This window comes from Schistocerca serialis, chromosome 1 (genome assembly GCF_023864345.2).
Source record: "Schistocerca serialis cubense isolate TAMUIC-IGC-003099 chromosome 1, iqSchSeri2.2, whole genome shotgun sequence".
Lineage (NCBI taxonomy): Eukaryota > Metazoa > Arthropoda > Insecta > Orthoptera > Acrididae > Schistocerca > Schistocerca serialis.
In genome coordinates this window covers 1,112,026,144-1,112,041,269 of record NC_064638.1, presented here as the reverse complement: position 1 = coordinate 1,112,041,269, position 15,126 = coordinate 1,112,026,144, and positions in this window count along the sequence as shown.

Here is a 15,126-nt window from a genome sequence, read left to right as displayed (position 1 = left end):
TTTAAGTAGTTCAAAGTTCTAGGGGACAGATGACCTCAGACGTTAAGTCCCATAGTGGTCAGAGCCATTTTGAGGGGGAGAAGGCGTTTAAGGATTATCATGTTCTTCAAATTAATATACCGTAATTTGGTACGATAGTGTGGTGCGTTGACTATCCGAAAGTACAGGTCACCTGCAACGTGCATAAACGGACGCATATGATCACCAGTGAGAGTGGCTCATTTCGTCCCGTAAGATCGACGGGATCTATCGTCTGGCTCAAGTCAAGAACCGCCAAAAGCCCAGGAACACGACGAACGCGATCAGGAGCGAGTAAGAGCCGACAGCGAGAGAGGGCAGTCCCCCTATTAGCTGCTCCTCCCAAAGAAGTCTGCTTATGGGAAACAACGTACTGGCCCGTCCGCTTAAGCTGTGCAGGCAACAGATGGGTAAAGGTCTTCATGTGGCCGTTGAGTAAAGACACATGTCCGCGATGTACACCGAGTCTTGTTATTAGGATTGAGGTTACCGTCAAGAAAACCGTCTGGGACCTGCAAGAGAGGCGACATACGGGCCCGACAAATATCAATCCGTACCGGCCCAATTAGCGGGCGAAAAGTCCGGTAAAAGTATAGTAGGAAGCCAGCAAGGCCACGTGACGTGCAGAATCCACCTGGATGATAGCATCACGGACTTCGGCTTCTGTGATGATGACAAGTTGCATCACGAGGAACCGGGCCAAATGTGAGTTGGGAAAATTCCATAAAGCTGGCAGGCTGGTGGTGCTATAAAGAATACAGCATAACATAATGTTCGTATAGGAAAGACCCTATATCGCGTTCGGTATCTAATCGTCGCTGATCAACAGTTGTCAGAACGTTAATCAAATTCCTCCGACAGTGGCGCCATTCCACTATCATATGATACACAGACGGATGCTCTTGTCTAACCCGTCGTGTGCGCGGGCCCTAACCTTAGCTCCTTCAAGGTGACAACAAGAGAGGAATGTGATCTATGTCTGACGAATACGGTGACACGGTATATTCGCGGGGAATGATGTAGCAGATATCTTGGGTTCGTCGTCGCCACGCCTCAACCTCCCTTCTGTAACCCATCAAGGCTTTGCAGTTTGCTGGCTTTGTGTAGAGCACCTACCCTACCAGGGCAGGCTGATATGCATCGCGGCATCGACGACAAGCTGTCCACGTCATTTCGATCAGCTCCTGGCAGACGGGTGAAGTGAGATGACTCATATTCAGTGTTGTGGTTGGCAGGAGAGCCAACACCGGGTTACAAGAGGAAGCCGAAAGGCACGCGTTTTAGCTCACGCAGGCTGGCGTGAGATCTGGAACAGGACAAGAAAATTAGAATTTAGAAAAACGGACGTAGCTGGTGGAATACTTAACTTTAATCCATTAATGGTGAACGTCGGTCTTGACGGTACATTATTACAGTATCAATAGTAACTGGTACTCGCGCCTTGCTAGGTCGTAGCAAATGACGTAGCTGAAGGCTGTGCTAACTATCGTCTCGGGAAATGAGAGCGTATTTTGTCAGTGAACCATCGCTAGCAAAGTCGGTTGTACAACTGGGGCGAGTGCTAGGAAGTCTCTCTATACCTTCCGTGTGACGGCGCTCGGTCTGCAATCACTGATAGTGGCGACACGCGGGTCCGACGTATACTAACGAACCGCGGCCGATTTAAAGGCTACCACCTAGGAAGTGTGGTGTCTGGCGGTGACACCACATTCAGTTTCCCCAGCTGCCCCACATCCTTTGGCAGGAGAGACTGATGGCCCAGATATATTTGCCACGGTCAGAGGGCCAGGCTTCAGCAGATCAGCTTGCAACCCACAATATCGCAGTAATTAACCCTTTAACTGGTCTGGACGTGTTAACGCGCGCGCCTTTATACCCGTCCCTGTGTTCTCTGAACGTTCAGAGTACCAGGTAGAAGGACTGGTGGCGTGCGTAAACACGTTTAGAGCACACAGGTACAGGTACAAAGGCGCACGCGTTAACACGTCCAGAGCAGTTAAAGGGTTAAAACAGATTCGATACGGACGATCACCATGAACATGCTCCTCAGAGTCCACAAGGTTTAGGTGCCTGAGAACCCTTGCTAGCGCACGGACAGCGACGCTGCGGTTGGTTCTTGGGCGCCTGAAGGGAGTTGAAGCCGCCTCCCATGATCAATGCATCCTGCCGATCCACGAAGAGAGGCGTACCTACCACGGACAAGAAAGTGGAACTTTCGCGGCGGTGAACCGAACCAGATGGCGCATAGATGTTGATGATTCTGATGCCACTAAATGTGAGAGCCGTTCCCCTGGCATCAGGGAGATACGTAACTGTATCGGCACGGATACTGTCACGTAGGAGGATCACCACGCCGCTACCAGAAGAGGAAGCGTGGGAGACGTGTGCCGTAAATCCACGTGGAGCACAAAAGGTTTTCCAACATGTACCTCCTGAAGCAGGGCAACGTCCGTCTCCGCAGGATACAGCATTACATGGAGTGAAGCCACTTTGTGACGCGCGCGAATGGTACTGACATTGACCATGGCTATCCGATTGATCTGAAAAGCTGTCATGACGGATGATGCAAACACAGGGAAGCACCGGGTAGTCCCTGTTAGGTCTTTATGGGAGGGCACGTCACTGAGGAGACCTCAGTCGCTCTGTATATCTCCAGATCTTCCACCCTCAGCATCGACATTGTCCGCCAAAGAGACAGACGTCTTACCAGAACGGTTCAGTGGAACACTGTCATGGGTGCGCCATCGGGTAGCGACAGACACAGAAAGAGAGACAACCGCATCAGAAGCAGGTGCGGGACGGTCGTCATCCATGTGAGGATGCTGACGGGAGGCGGAAGAGGGGAGAGACTTCGCTTCGTTCGGTCCCAGGTGGTCCGAGGACAGGGCATCATCTGTAGGAGGATTGTCATCCAGCGCACACATCCATTGGAGGCAGTCATCAGAAGGAGCACGACGTTGTCTCTTCCGTAGGGAATGAAACACATACAACCATCCTTATGATGTCATTTATTGCATGGCTTTCGTATGTCCATCTTTGTGACTGGACGTCTGGGGGCCTTCGGTCGTCCCTTTATGTAAGAAAATGAAACATCTACAGCTCCTCTATAATGTCATTTATTCATTTGTTGTATGTCATTAATTGTAAGGCTCTTCCATTCCCTCGGCGACTGTTGTTTCCTAACGTGCTGTTCCGTGTCGGATGGCGGATGATAAAAAAATGTTCAAATGTGTGTGAAATCTTATGGGATTTAACTGCTAAGATTATCAGTCCCTAAGCTTACACACTACTTAACCTAAATTATCCTAAGGGCAAAGACACACACCCACGCCCGAGGGAGGACTCGAACCTCCGCCGGGACCAGCCGCACGGTCCATGACTGCAGCGCCAGAGACCGCGCGGCTAATCCCGCGCGGCTGGCGGATGGTAGTCATCCGACATGTGGCCTGACGCAGAAAAGCGGAGGTCTCGGCTTGCGCCTGCGGACGCTGGTCGTTCGTTGGTAGTGCCTCCGGCAGCATTGTAGGGGACACAAGCGCGTCGTAGAGAGGAGTCGATGCTGGTACCGACTAATTCAGAAGGAGTGCAGCAGGCAGCCCGTCGCGGACTTGTAAGGAGATAACACAGTATGCGCAGCAAGGAGAGCGACGTCTCCGATCGGTATCTGAACCATTCTACGTCGGAGACATTCAGAACGGACATGGCCTTCCTGGCCGCAGGCTGAACAGGTGCGCAGCTGGCCACCGTACATGACGACAGTCCTGCGGCCGGCAATAACCAAGTAGGAAGGTAACTGATTCCGGAGTTTCTAATCTGACGGACATAATGAGGGTACGATAGGTTTCGAACGTCTTCCACATTTCAGCAACGTGACTGACGATGTTGCCTTAAAGTTCAAAGGCGGCCATCACAATGTCCGACAGTACTTCAAACGGGAGTTCGAAAACCCTCAAAGTTCGGAGCCCAAATCAACGTGATTAACCACGACAGTCCATACAAGTTCCTCAAGTATCGGAATTTGAGACTCTTAGCATGCTGCTGGACAATGATGGCGCACAGCTCTCCATTCGCCAGCTTTATTTACACAGTAGCACTGAGGATCGAAAAATGAACTCTAAGAACATGTTGTAATGGGAGACGCATTTCTTCCCATATAATCCGTTCTACTTCATATGCCTACGGTCGTATAATGAGCCAGAGGAAAAGTTAATTTAACTATGTCCTGGCGGTAAGAAAACGCCATGATGGTCGATGCAGTCGGACTCTTAAGACAAACGAGAGCTCGCTCTCAAGCAGTACAACAGGCGAGACGCAAACAAGACGTGTTCACCCAACACCACCCAAGCGACAAGGCCTCAACTATGATGTCACGCAAACCCTGCCTTCCGCCAAATCGTTGCGGTAACACTGTTTTAGGTTCAAATGATTCTAAGCACTATGGGACTTAACATCTGAGGTCATCAGTCCCCTAGACTTAGAACTACGTAAACCTAACTGACCTATGGACATCACACACATCCATGCTCGAAGCAGGATTCGAACCTGCGACCGAAGCAGCAGCGCGGTTCCGGACTGAAGCGCCTAGAACCGCTCGGTCACAGAGACCGACACACGGTTTTAGAAACGGATAAATATAAGACAGTAAAAGACGTTAAGACGATCGAGCTTGACTATAAATGAAATTACTGCAAAATGGCTCTGAGCACTATGCCACTGAACTTCTGAGGTTATCAGAACTTAGAACTAATTAAACCTAACTAACCTAAGAACATCACACACATCCATGCCCGAGACAGGATTCGAACCTGCGACCGCAGCGGTCGCTCGGCTCCAGACTGTAGCGCCTAGAAACGCACGGCCACTCCGGCCGGCTAAATTACTGCAAGTTGATTTGTTATCTCGGGGAGAAAAGTGGAAGCATTTACTGTTTACAGCTGCGTCAGGTATAGAATCATGAATTTTTTTTTTCTTTTTGTTGCTCTTAACACAACTTTGGATGCTGAAAAATTCCAGGCACTAAAAGCCGTCGAGCTGTAAGAAATGGCATTACAGAGACTTAAAGCATTTTCCTTTTTTTCTAAGGTACGTCAAGCGTAAAATAACACACGACACTGAAGTAGATGGCGGATGAGAGTGCTAATTAACAACAGCACATTTTGAGTTATTGTATGTTTATATGTTTAGTTAACTTTAAAAGCAAGGACATAAACAGAGTAGGCAATTCATTCTGACAATACATATGAAACAACTACCTCCCAGTACGTTGTGTATTGGGAAACAACAGATAAAGTTATTAGTTTAATCCTTAATTGATGGCTAGCTTTTTCTTCCAGAGACCGCTTCAATTAATCAAAGTTTCTATTTACTGGTCTCGAAACCATCAGCTTAGAATAATAAGAAAATAGTAAAAAACCAGTGTATCGTGCCCCGCGAATTGTGTCGGATTGGTGGCTATTGTAGGCGAATTGGACCTGGTTTCCTTCTTTGATACACCACATGCCTCCAGTAGCGAAATGTCTGTCTCGACTTCTACAGCAACGTGGTACGTTATAAGCAGTAATCGTTTCCAGGCTGTTTATACACTCTTAGAAACTACGGAAAACTTTCGAAAGAAGCGGTGAATTAGAGTTAACACTTTCAGCACTTTGTTCGTACGCCATACGGTTGGTTGGTTTGTTTGGGGGAGGAGACCAGACAGCGAGGTAATCGGTCTCATCGGATTAGGGAAGCACGGGGAAGGAAGACGGCCGTGCCCTTTCAAAGGAACCATCCCGGCATTTGCCAGGAGTGATTTAGAGAAATCACAGAAAACCTAAATCAGGATGGCCGGACGCGGGATTGAACCTTCGATCTCCCGAATGCGAGACGCCATACGGACGCGCATGTATCGACTCTTGGACGTCGCCCTTTTTCCGTACGGTGAAGCTTTCCCAATTACTTTGCGGCTTGTGACACGACTGCAGGCTGCAGGGCAGCCGTAGTATTTCGTATTTTGTATGTTTCATACAGGAGGAGTCGATTTATAGGTGTGTCTTTACTAAACATTTTGTAGGAAGATTAGAAGACACTAGCTGTCGAAACTGTCACGTAGAACAGAAATTGCCTATCAACAAGCTCCCAACCAAGGAAGCTAACGCAAAATGAAATGGTTTTTGTTCTTTTTCTTAGGAGGGCCCTATTCCATGGCCCAAATGGAAAGTTAAACGTGATGTGTATTGCCTCTCTGCAAAATATCAAGCAACCATCAAAAGGCTTCTGTACGTTCAAAAGGATATTTTACAAGAATAATGAAGCCAAACCATATCATAACCTAACATGAACGAGACTCTCTTAGACCATGTCAGTCAGCTTTACAACAACTACCCAAACGCAAGAAAAAAACGAAGAGGTGGAAAAAAGTTTCTATCACGGTTTCCTTACGTCTGATATACATGGTTTTGTTTTGCAGAGAGATTTCACCAAACCAAAGACATATCTAGTGAAATTTATAAAAAAGAAGTTAGTTTAGTCTTTGCAGCTGCAGGTGGAGATGTTCGATTACTGGAACCTACACTAGCCTAGAAAGATATTTTGGTCGGCATTTTCCAGAAACGCTACCACCCACTGCCAACAAAGTAAACGCCATGCACTGCTGTAAAATTTTCTCTTACAAAGGAAAGAGTCTGGCAAACGCATAACAAAAGAAAGCAGATTGCTGTGTTGAATTAAGTCTACCACAATGTTTTGATTACTACTATTTGGAAGTAAATTATGTGTAAATTACAGTTATTCATTATTTGTCAAAAATACTAAATGAATTTGTACTTGCAAAGTTATTTTTTGTGTTGGACCCGCCAGGGTAGCCGAGAGCGCTGCTTCCTGGACTCGGGTAGGCGCGACGGCCCCGGATCGAATCCGCCTGGCGGATTAACGACGACGGCCGGTGTGCCGGCCAGCCTGGATGTGGTTTTTAGGCGGTTTTCCACATCCTGCTAGGTGAATACCTGGCTGGTCCCCACGTCCCTCCTCAGTTCCAAGACTCGCAGACATTTGAAACACATTCGCACTCTTTCACGATTTACACTCTACGCAGACAGTTGGGGTACACAAATTCCGTCCCGGGGGGTATGGGGTGGCGGCAGGAAGAGCATCCGGCCACCCCTTCAAATTAACCATGCCAAATCAGTACTTAACCCTACCGACACTGCGGGATAAGGGCAGTAGCGAAAGAAAGAAAGAAAGTTACTTTTTGTGTTTATCTGTAAGCAAATGTAAAACTTTTTCCTGGAGGAGTTTTTCCCGTGTTCGTGGTAACGTTAATACACTTGTACCGAACGTTAATGCACCACTATTGATACATATTTCGTAATAAGCAATATACGGAGTTTAAAATTATGCCACATGAGTTTCTGTTAGATGCTTCGCTATTGGTAATTATTCTTTAAGCCTGCTACAAAATCACCAATTCACCTACGCCGTCGAAAACGAAAATAGCAGTGTTGACTGTGTTAAGGTTCTTGTGGACAAGTCACTAGAGATCGAGGTTCCTCGTGGAACAGCTTCTCTCTCCCTTAGCTTTGCCAAAATCGTTTGGGTGACGCACAAATTTCTCAAGGCATTCCTGGAGATTTTAACCTCATCAACTCGACGGAGGCAGTAACGGTACGGGGAGCTGTAGTAAGAAAGAATAGCGTAACAGTCCGTCGCTAATAAGGAAACATCTGGGTCGGGCGCGGCCTTTGTCGCCGCCGCGCTCGTCTCGGGGCGACGCAGAGTTTCCTCCGTCGGCAGCCTGTCCGCCTCTTCGCGGCTCCAATTAACGTCGGCCTCCTGATTGGTGGCCGGGGAGCTTAGGCCGAGCTTCTGATCGAGCGCCCGCGGGGCCGCCTCGACATCAAAGGCGGCGAAATCAGTGCGCGGCGGGCGGCCGCGGTCGCACCCCGGCCTGGCGTGCACAGCCGCACCGGGCACGGAGAAACGAGCGCCGCAGTTTATTCTGAAATCAACCACGTTAAACTCCGCACTAACTCTGCCTTGCCGCTTACTGAAATAATCACAGGAGTCGGTCACATCGGACTCGAACGTTTCGTTCGGGCCCTTGTAAGGTGTCAGGCAAATCCAACACCTTCCATGAAAACCCTGACATGATAAGCAAATCCGACACTATGTCACATAGCTCCGAATAAATCCTGACATTAAATTAACCAAAATTATACGATCAACGAGTGAGCAAATGGAATACCACAGACTAACACAACGACGTCTAAATGCATGTCATACCTTCCCACCGTGAAACAGACGCAGTTTCGAGGCAAGAAAGGAGAACAGAAGCCGAGAGCAGAGTCGTGTAGGCTAGGAGGCCCTACGATAAGGGAACGGACACCCACGTCGCCAGCCGACCGCCAGGACCACCCCCAGCCCATGTTAAAAGATAGAGCCCTCCAGAAAAGCAGAATAGATCTTACGATAACACTAAAAGGACCACACCAGCTGAAAGTTTTAGCGTGAGACTATACGCGTCTCTTTTACGTTGCAAACGTTAAAAACATTGCCCCACCACGAAAAGTATAACGTTTCTCATTGGATAGACAGAATTTTTGTAGGCGGAGCTTAAGGTTATCACTGAGACCCTGATTGGCCAGTTGAAAACACAGCCAGATACCTTTTTTTAAACCAACTTCGGTAAATTATAGTAAGGAGAAGCGAGGGGAGAGTTGCGTCCGAGACTGCGAGGTGCGTGGAGCTGCGCCTTCCGCCACCCCCTGACGCTGCCTAACCAACGACAAGGTAATGAACGCACGCGGTGCCGCCATACGGCTTCACTCAGAACTGCAGAAGTCTCATCTGTTACATCCCCTTTTTACGTAATACTAGTGTCGATCGTCAATTAAACTTCGTGGTATTCACATTTGCTACTAGAAGTTAAAATCTGAAACGCGGTGATTTTTCTGTTATATAATTATTGAGAAGCCACATCAGCCACTGTAATGTACGACTAGTTAAATAAGTAATTAAAGATAACTGAGGGTCACTGTAGACCATTTTGATAGTTTTCTCTTTTATGAAACTTAACTTAAATCTAGATTATAGACGTGATATGGCATAGGTCATCCTTCGATCCATTGTAGAACTTGGAAACCCATTCAGGGAGTATTCGTTCACATTTTTGTTGAATGCAGTTAGTTTTTATCATCCTGTATTAAAATATTTCCTTTTATCAATAGTGCAATTTATAAACAATGCTTTTTGAGTAGAATAAAATTTCCAATGGTAAACTTAACTGCTTTTTCGACGTTATTTTGCCAGCTAACTAAAAATAGGAAAACCTTGAACCCCTTCCACTAAATTTAGTTGGTATTAAGATTCTTTTACAGGGAATGCACTGGAGAAGACACTGAAATCATTAAGTATTTGGTTATATCATCGCTAGTCTCACTGAACTCTTCTGAACCCTACATGTCATGTGTGGTCTGGCGTCTCCATACCAGCAACAGGTCCCAGGTTCAAACTAGTCAATTCCCTAAAAAACACGCTCAGAGCATCGTTGCGCGAAAGTGGTAGGGAGACACGACTTAGAACGAACAGACACCATGCAGAATGTTAGCGGCGAAACGAGCGCCGCAGTTTATTCTGAAATCAGCCACGTTAAAATCCTGGCTAACTCTGCTTTGCCGCTTACTGAAATAATCAGAGGAGTCGGTCACATCGAACTCGAACGTTCCGTTCGGGTCCTCATATGACCTTTCACCTAATGTGCTAAATGACCTTCAACTAAGCAACTGATATGGCACTGGTCGTGACTACGTGAGTATGAGCACCCACACTCGATTACATACTCGTGTTTTAAATTCCACATTTGAGGAAGCTGAAAATGATTGAAATCTTACCTCTTCGATAGGAGGAAAGGTCCTGTATGAGGCTATCAGTCAGCATACAAATAAGAATAAATCACAAGGTTCCATCAACGGCGCTACTCTTGTTTATGTACATTAATGACATTTGATCAGTAACACTGACTTGAACGAAAATATGGCTGACATCGAAATAAGTGTCCAAGGAATAGAAAAGCAACTCAACACAGAAAAGTCCAATGGACCTGACGGGATACCAATTCGATTCTACACAGAGTACGCGAAAGAACTTGCCCCCCTCTAACAGCCGGTCACCGCAAGTCTCTAGAGGAACGGAAGGTTCCGAATGATTGGAAAAGAGCACAGGTGGTTCCAGTTTTCAAGAAGGTTCGTCGAGCAGATGCGCAAAACTATATGCCCATATCTCTTATATCGATCTGTTGTAGAATTTTAAAACATGCTTTTTTGCTCGCGTATCATGTCATTTCTGGAAACCCAGAATCTACTCTGTAGTAATCAACATGGATTCCGGAAACAGCGATCGTGTGAGACTTAACTCGCTTTATTTGTTCATGAGACCCAGAAAATATTAGAACAGGCTCCCAGGTAGATGCCATTTTCGTTGACATCCGGAAGGCTTTCGATACAGTTCTGCACTGTCGCCTGATAAACAAAGTAACAGCCTACGGAATATCAGACCAGCTGTGTGGCGGGATTGAAGAGTTTTTAGCAAACAGAACATAGCAATGTGTTTTCAATGTAGAGACGTCTACAGACGTTAAAGTAACCTCTGGCGTGCCACAGGGGAGTGTTATGGGACCACTGCCTTTCACAATGTATATAAATGACCTGGTAGATAGTGCCGGAAGTTCCATGCGGCTTTTCACGGATTATGCTGTAGTATACAGAGAAGTTGCAGCATTAGAAAATTGCAGCGAAATGCAGGAAGATCTGCAGCGGATAGGCACTTGGTGCAGGGAGTGGCAACTGACCCTTAACATAGACAAATGTAATGTAATGCGAATACATAGAAAGAATGATCCTTTATTGTATGAGTATATGATAGCGGGACAAACACTGGCAGCAGTTCCTTCTGTAAAATATCTGGGAGTATATCGTACGGAACCATTTGATGTGGAATGATCATATAAAATTAATTGTTGGCAAGGCGGGTGCCAGTTTGAGATTCATTGGGAGAGTCCTTAGAAAATGTAGTCCATCAATAAAGGACGTGGCTTACAAAACACTCGTTCGACCTATACTTGAGTATTGCTCATCAGTGTGGAATCCGTACCAGGTCGGGTTGACAGAGGAGATAGAGAAGATCCAAAGAAGAGCGGCGCGTTTCGTCACAGGGTTATTTGCTAAGCGTGATAGCGTTACGGAGACGTTTAGCAAACTGAAGTGGCAGACTCTGCAAGAGAGGCGCACTGCATCGCGGTGTAGCTTGCTGTCCACGTTTCGAGAGGGTGCGTTTCTGGACGAGGTATCGAATATATTGCTTCCCACTACTTATACCTCCCGAGAAGATCACGAATGTAAAATTAGAGAGATTCGAGCGCGCACGGAGGCTTTCCGGCAGTCGTTCTTCCCGCGAACCATACGCGACTAGAACAGGAAAGGGAGGTAGTTGACAGTGGCACGTGAAGTGCCCTCCGCCACACACCGTTGGGTGGCTTGCGGAGTATAAGTGTAGATGTAGATGTAGATGATGCAAAGTTTGTTTTGTTTGGAGTACATAGTAAATCATGCGTTGTCTTACAAAGATCTATTGGAAAAATGTACACAGACATTAAGGAATGATTCCTAGCCGAGTATTTGTCACTAAATTTTGAAAAGATACACTGCACGTAGTTGAGAACTTGTAAAAGATTTCTTCCCAGTACAGCTCTAAAATATGGACGAACAACAGACATAATATTTAGACAGTGCTTCGTTTTTGGATTGACAAAAAAAAAATGGCTCTGAGCACTATGGGACTCACCTGCCGAGGTCATTAGTCCCCTAGAACTCAGAACTAGTTAAACCTAACTAACCTAAGGACATCACAAACAGCAATGCCCGAGGCAGGATTCGAACCTGCGACCGCAGCGGTCTTGCGGTTCCAGACTGCAGCGCCTTTAACCGCACGGCCACTTCGGCCGGCTTTGGATTGACAGCTTCACAATAAATTCAGTTGTATGGAGCATAGCACAGAACTGTTCAAACATGACATAAAGATTAAATACCTAGAAAGCTCTACGTTCTTTCATACCATAACGAAATACTTGCTAATTTTTTGGGATACCTCACCAGGCCAAGAAGAAATTTTCGAAGTCTAAGACAATATGATATGACTTATTTGTGGTGCGCACTCAAGAATTCTTCCATGTAATCTGCCATATACAATGTGGTCCACTGAGAGTGACGGGGTCAAATATCTCACGAAATAAGCATCAAACGAAAAAACTACAATGAACGAAACTCGTCTAGCTTGAAGCGGGAAACCAGATGGCGCTATGGATGGCCCGCTAGATGGCGCTGCCGTAGGTCAAACGGACATCAACTGCGTTTTTTTAAGTAGGATCCCCCATTTGTTACTACATTGTAGTACGTAAAGAAATATGAATGTTTTAGTTGGTCCACTTTTTTCGCTTTGTGTCAGATGGCGCTGTAATAGTCACTTCACATCACATCGGAATCAGTGGACCTAGGGATATATAGGAGTGTTGAAATCTCCCGTACAGACGTATGACACCAGTGACACCCAACCGCCTGACAAGTTCGAAGTCCCTGAGTTCCGTGGAGCGCCCCATTCTGCTCTCTCACGATGTCTAATGACGACTGAATCGTCGACATGGAGTAACTGGCAGAAAGTGCCAGCACAATGCACCTATTAAGATAAACTTATCCGGATACTTTTGATCACATAGTGTACCTCTGTATTTCGATATTCATGCCTAACAGATTCTTAGGTGCTTCAGTATACAAACATGGGGCTGTCCACAAGACCATGAGACAGTTGTGTATGTTACAAAAACATTCACAATACAAAAAACTTTCAGTGTTTAATTGTGTTTACTTTCTGACGTAGGCCTGCGGTCACTTTATGATTTCTGGCCACTGCGTTAACATTCCAGTCGTTGGCGTGTGCAATACGTATTCCAGCAAATACACACATCAAAAAAAGTTTTACATCATCTCTGTTCCGAGAGTTCTGGAAACGGTACAGAAAATTGGACTAGAGATCAACGTAAACATAATTTCCGCCCTTTTTATGGCTCATGAAAACCACACATTGCATGTTGTACCACCATACAGCGAGACCTTCATAGGTGCTGGTCCAGATTGCTGTACACATCGGTACCTCTAATACCCAGTAGCACGTCCTCTTGCATTGATGCACGCCAGTATTCGTCATGCCACACTATCCACAAGTACATGAAGGCACTGTTGGTCCAGATTGTCTCACTCCTCAACGGCGATTCGGTGTAGATCCCTCAGAGTGGTTGGTGGGTCACGTCGTCCATAAACAGCCCTTTGCAATCTATCCCAGGCATGTTCGATAGGGTTCATGTCTGGAGAACATGCTGGTCACTCTAGTAGACCGATGTCGTTATCCTGAAGGAAGTCATTCACAAGATGTGCACGATGGGGACGCAAATTGTCGTCCATGAAGACGAATGCCTCGCCAATATACTGCCGATATGGTTACACTATCAGTCGGAGGATGGCATTCATGTATCGTACAGTTGTTACGGCGCCTTCAAAGACCCTAGCGGCGTTCGTCGGCCCCACATAATGCCACCCCAAAACAGCAGAGAACCTCCAGCTTGCTGCACTTGCTGGCAGTTTGTCTAAATGTTCAGCCGGACCGGGTTACCTTCGTCTCCGACGGTTTGCTAGTTGAAGGCATATGCAACACTCATCGGTGAAGAGAACGTAATGCCAATCCTGAGCGGTCCGTTCAGCATGTTGTTGGGCCCATCTGTACCGTGCCGCATTGTGTCTTCGTTGCGAAGATGGACCTCGCCATGGACGTCAGGAGTGAAATTGCGCATCATGCATCCTATTGCGGACAGTTTGAGTGGTAACACTACGTCCTGTGGCTGCACGAAAAGCATTATTCAACTTGGTGGCCTTGCTGTCAGGGTTCCCCCGAGCCGCAAACCGTAGGTAGCGGTCATCCACTGCAGTAGTAGCTCTTGGGCCGCTTTAGCGTGGCATGTCATCGTCACTTACCGTCTCTCTGTATCCACTTCATGTCCGAACAACATCCCTTTGGTTCACTCCGAGACGCCTGGACACTTCCCTTGTTGAGAGCCCTTCCCGGTACACAGGAGTAATGCGGACGCGATCTATCCGCGTTAGTGACCATCTAGGCGTGGTTGAACTGCAGACAACACGAGCCGTATACCTCCTTCCTGGTGGAATGACTGGAACTGTCGGCTGTCTGACCCCCTCCGTCTAATAGGCGCTGCTCTTATATGGTTGTTTACAAGTTTGGGCGGGTTTAATAACATCCCTGAACAGTCGAAGGGACTGAGCCTGTGATACAATACCCACAGTCAATGTCTTATCTTCAGGAGCTCTGGGAACGGGGTGATGCAAAACTTTCTTTTGATGTGTGTACGTTGTTTATAGTGAGTAACATGGAGTATTGCAGATAACATTTCTATTAAATTAGAAACAAAGGTCTAGAATCTTTCAGAAAACAAAAGGTAGAGAAAGGCCACGATGTATACCTGTTACCTTTAATTGTAGTTCACGATGCTATCAGCTACGCTACAGCTTCGACGTGAGAACAATATCTTATACGGTATACACAGTTTAAGCCGTATCTGCGAATGTCGTTATTTGGTATTTAACCAATATCACAGCGCTTGTGATAGATCGTCATTGTGCCGTAGTAATGAAACGGGAAACCTCAACAGACACACGTTACAAGGCTAAAAGCCTTTAATCAAAGATATGTAGTTGCCAGTCATTTTATTACATCAAAACCTACCTAAAGCGAAATATTTTAGAGACATAGCCTATGAGCTGATGCTTTGAAACTGCTTATATTCGTACCACATACTCTATAATAATAATAATAAATAAACATAAAATTTGTTTACCTCCACAGAATAATGCGGTTCCGAAGTACTGCTTGTAAAGTGAAACCAATGCTGCATCTCAGGGGCCACGTTCCATTACACGAAGCAAACGTCTGACATGTCGGATTCTTCATTTCGCACTTGGCAATGTAGTGGAAAGTAGGATTCCACACTATGACAATACCAGTTCCTCGTCCGAA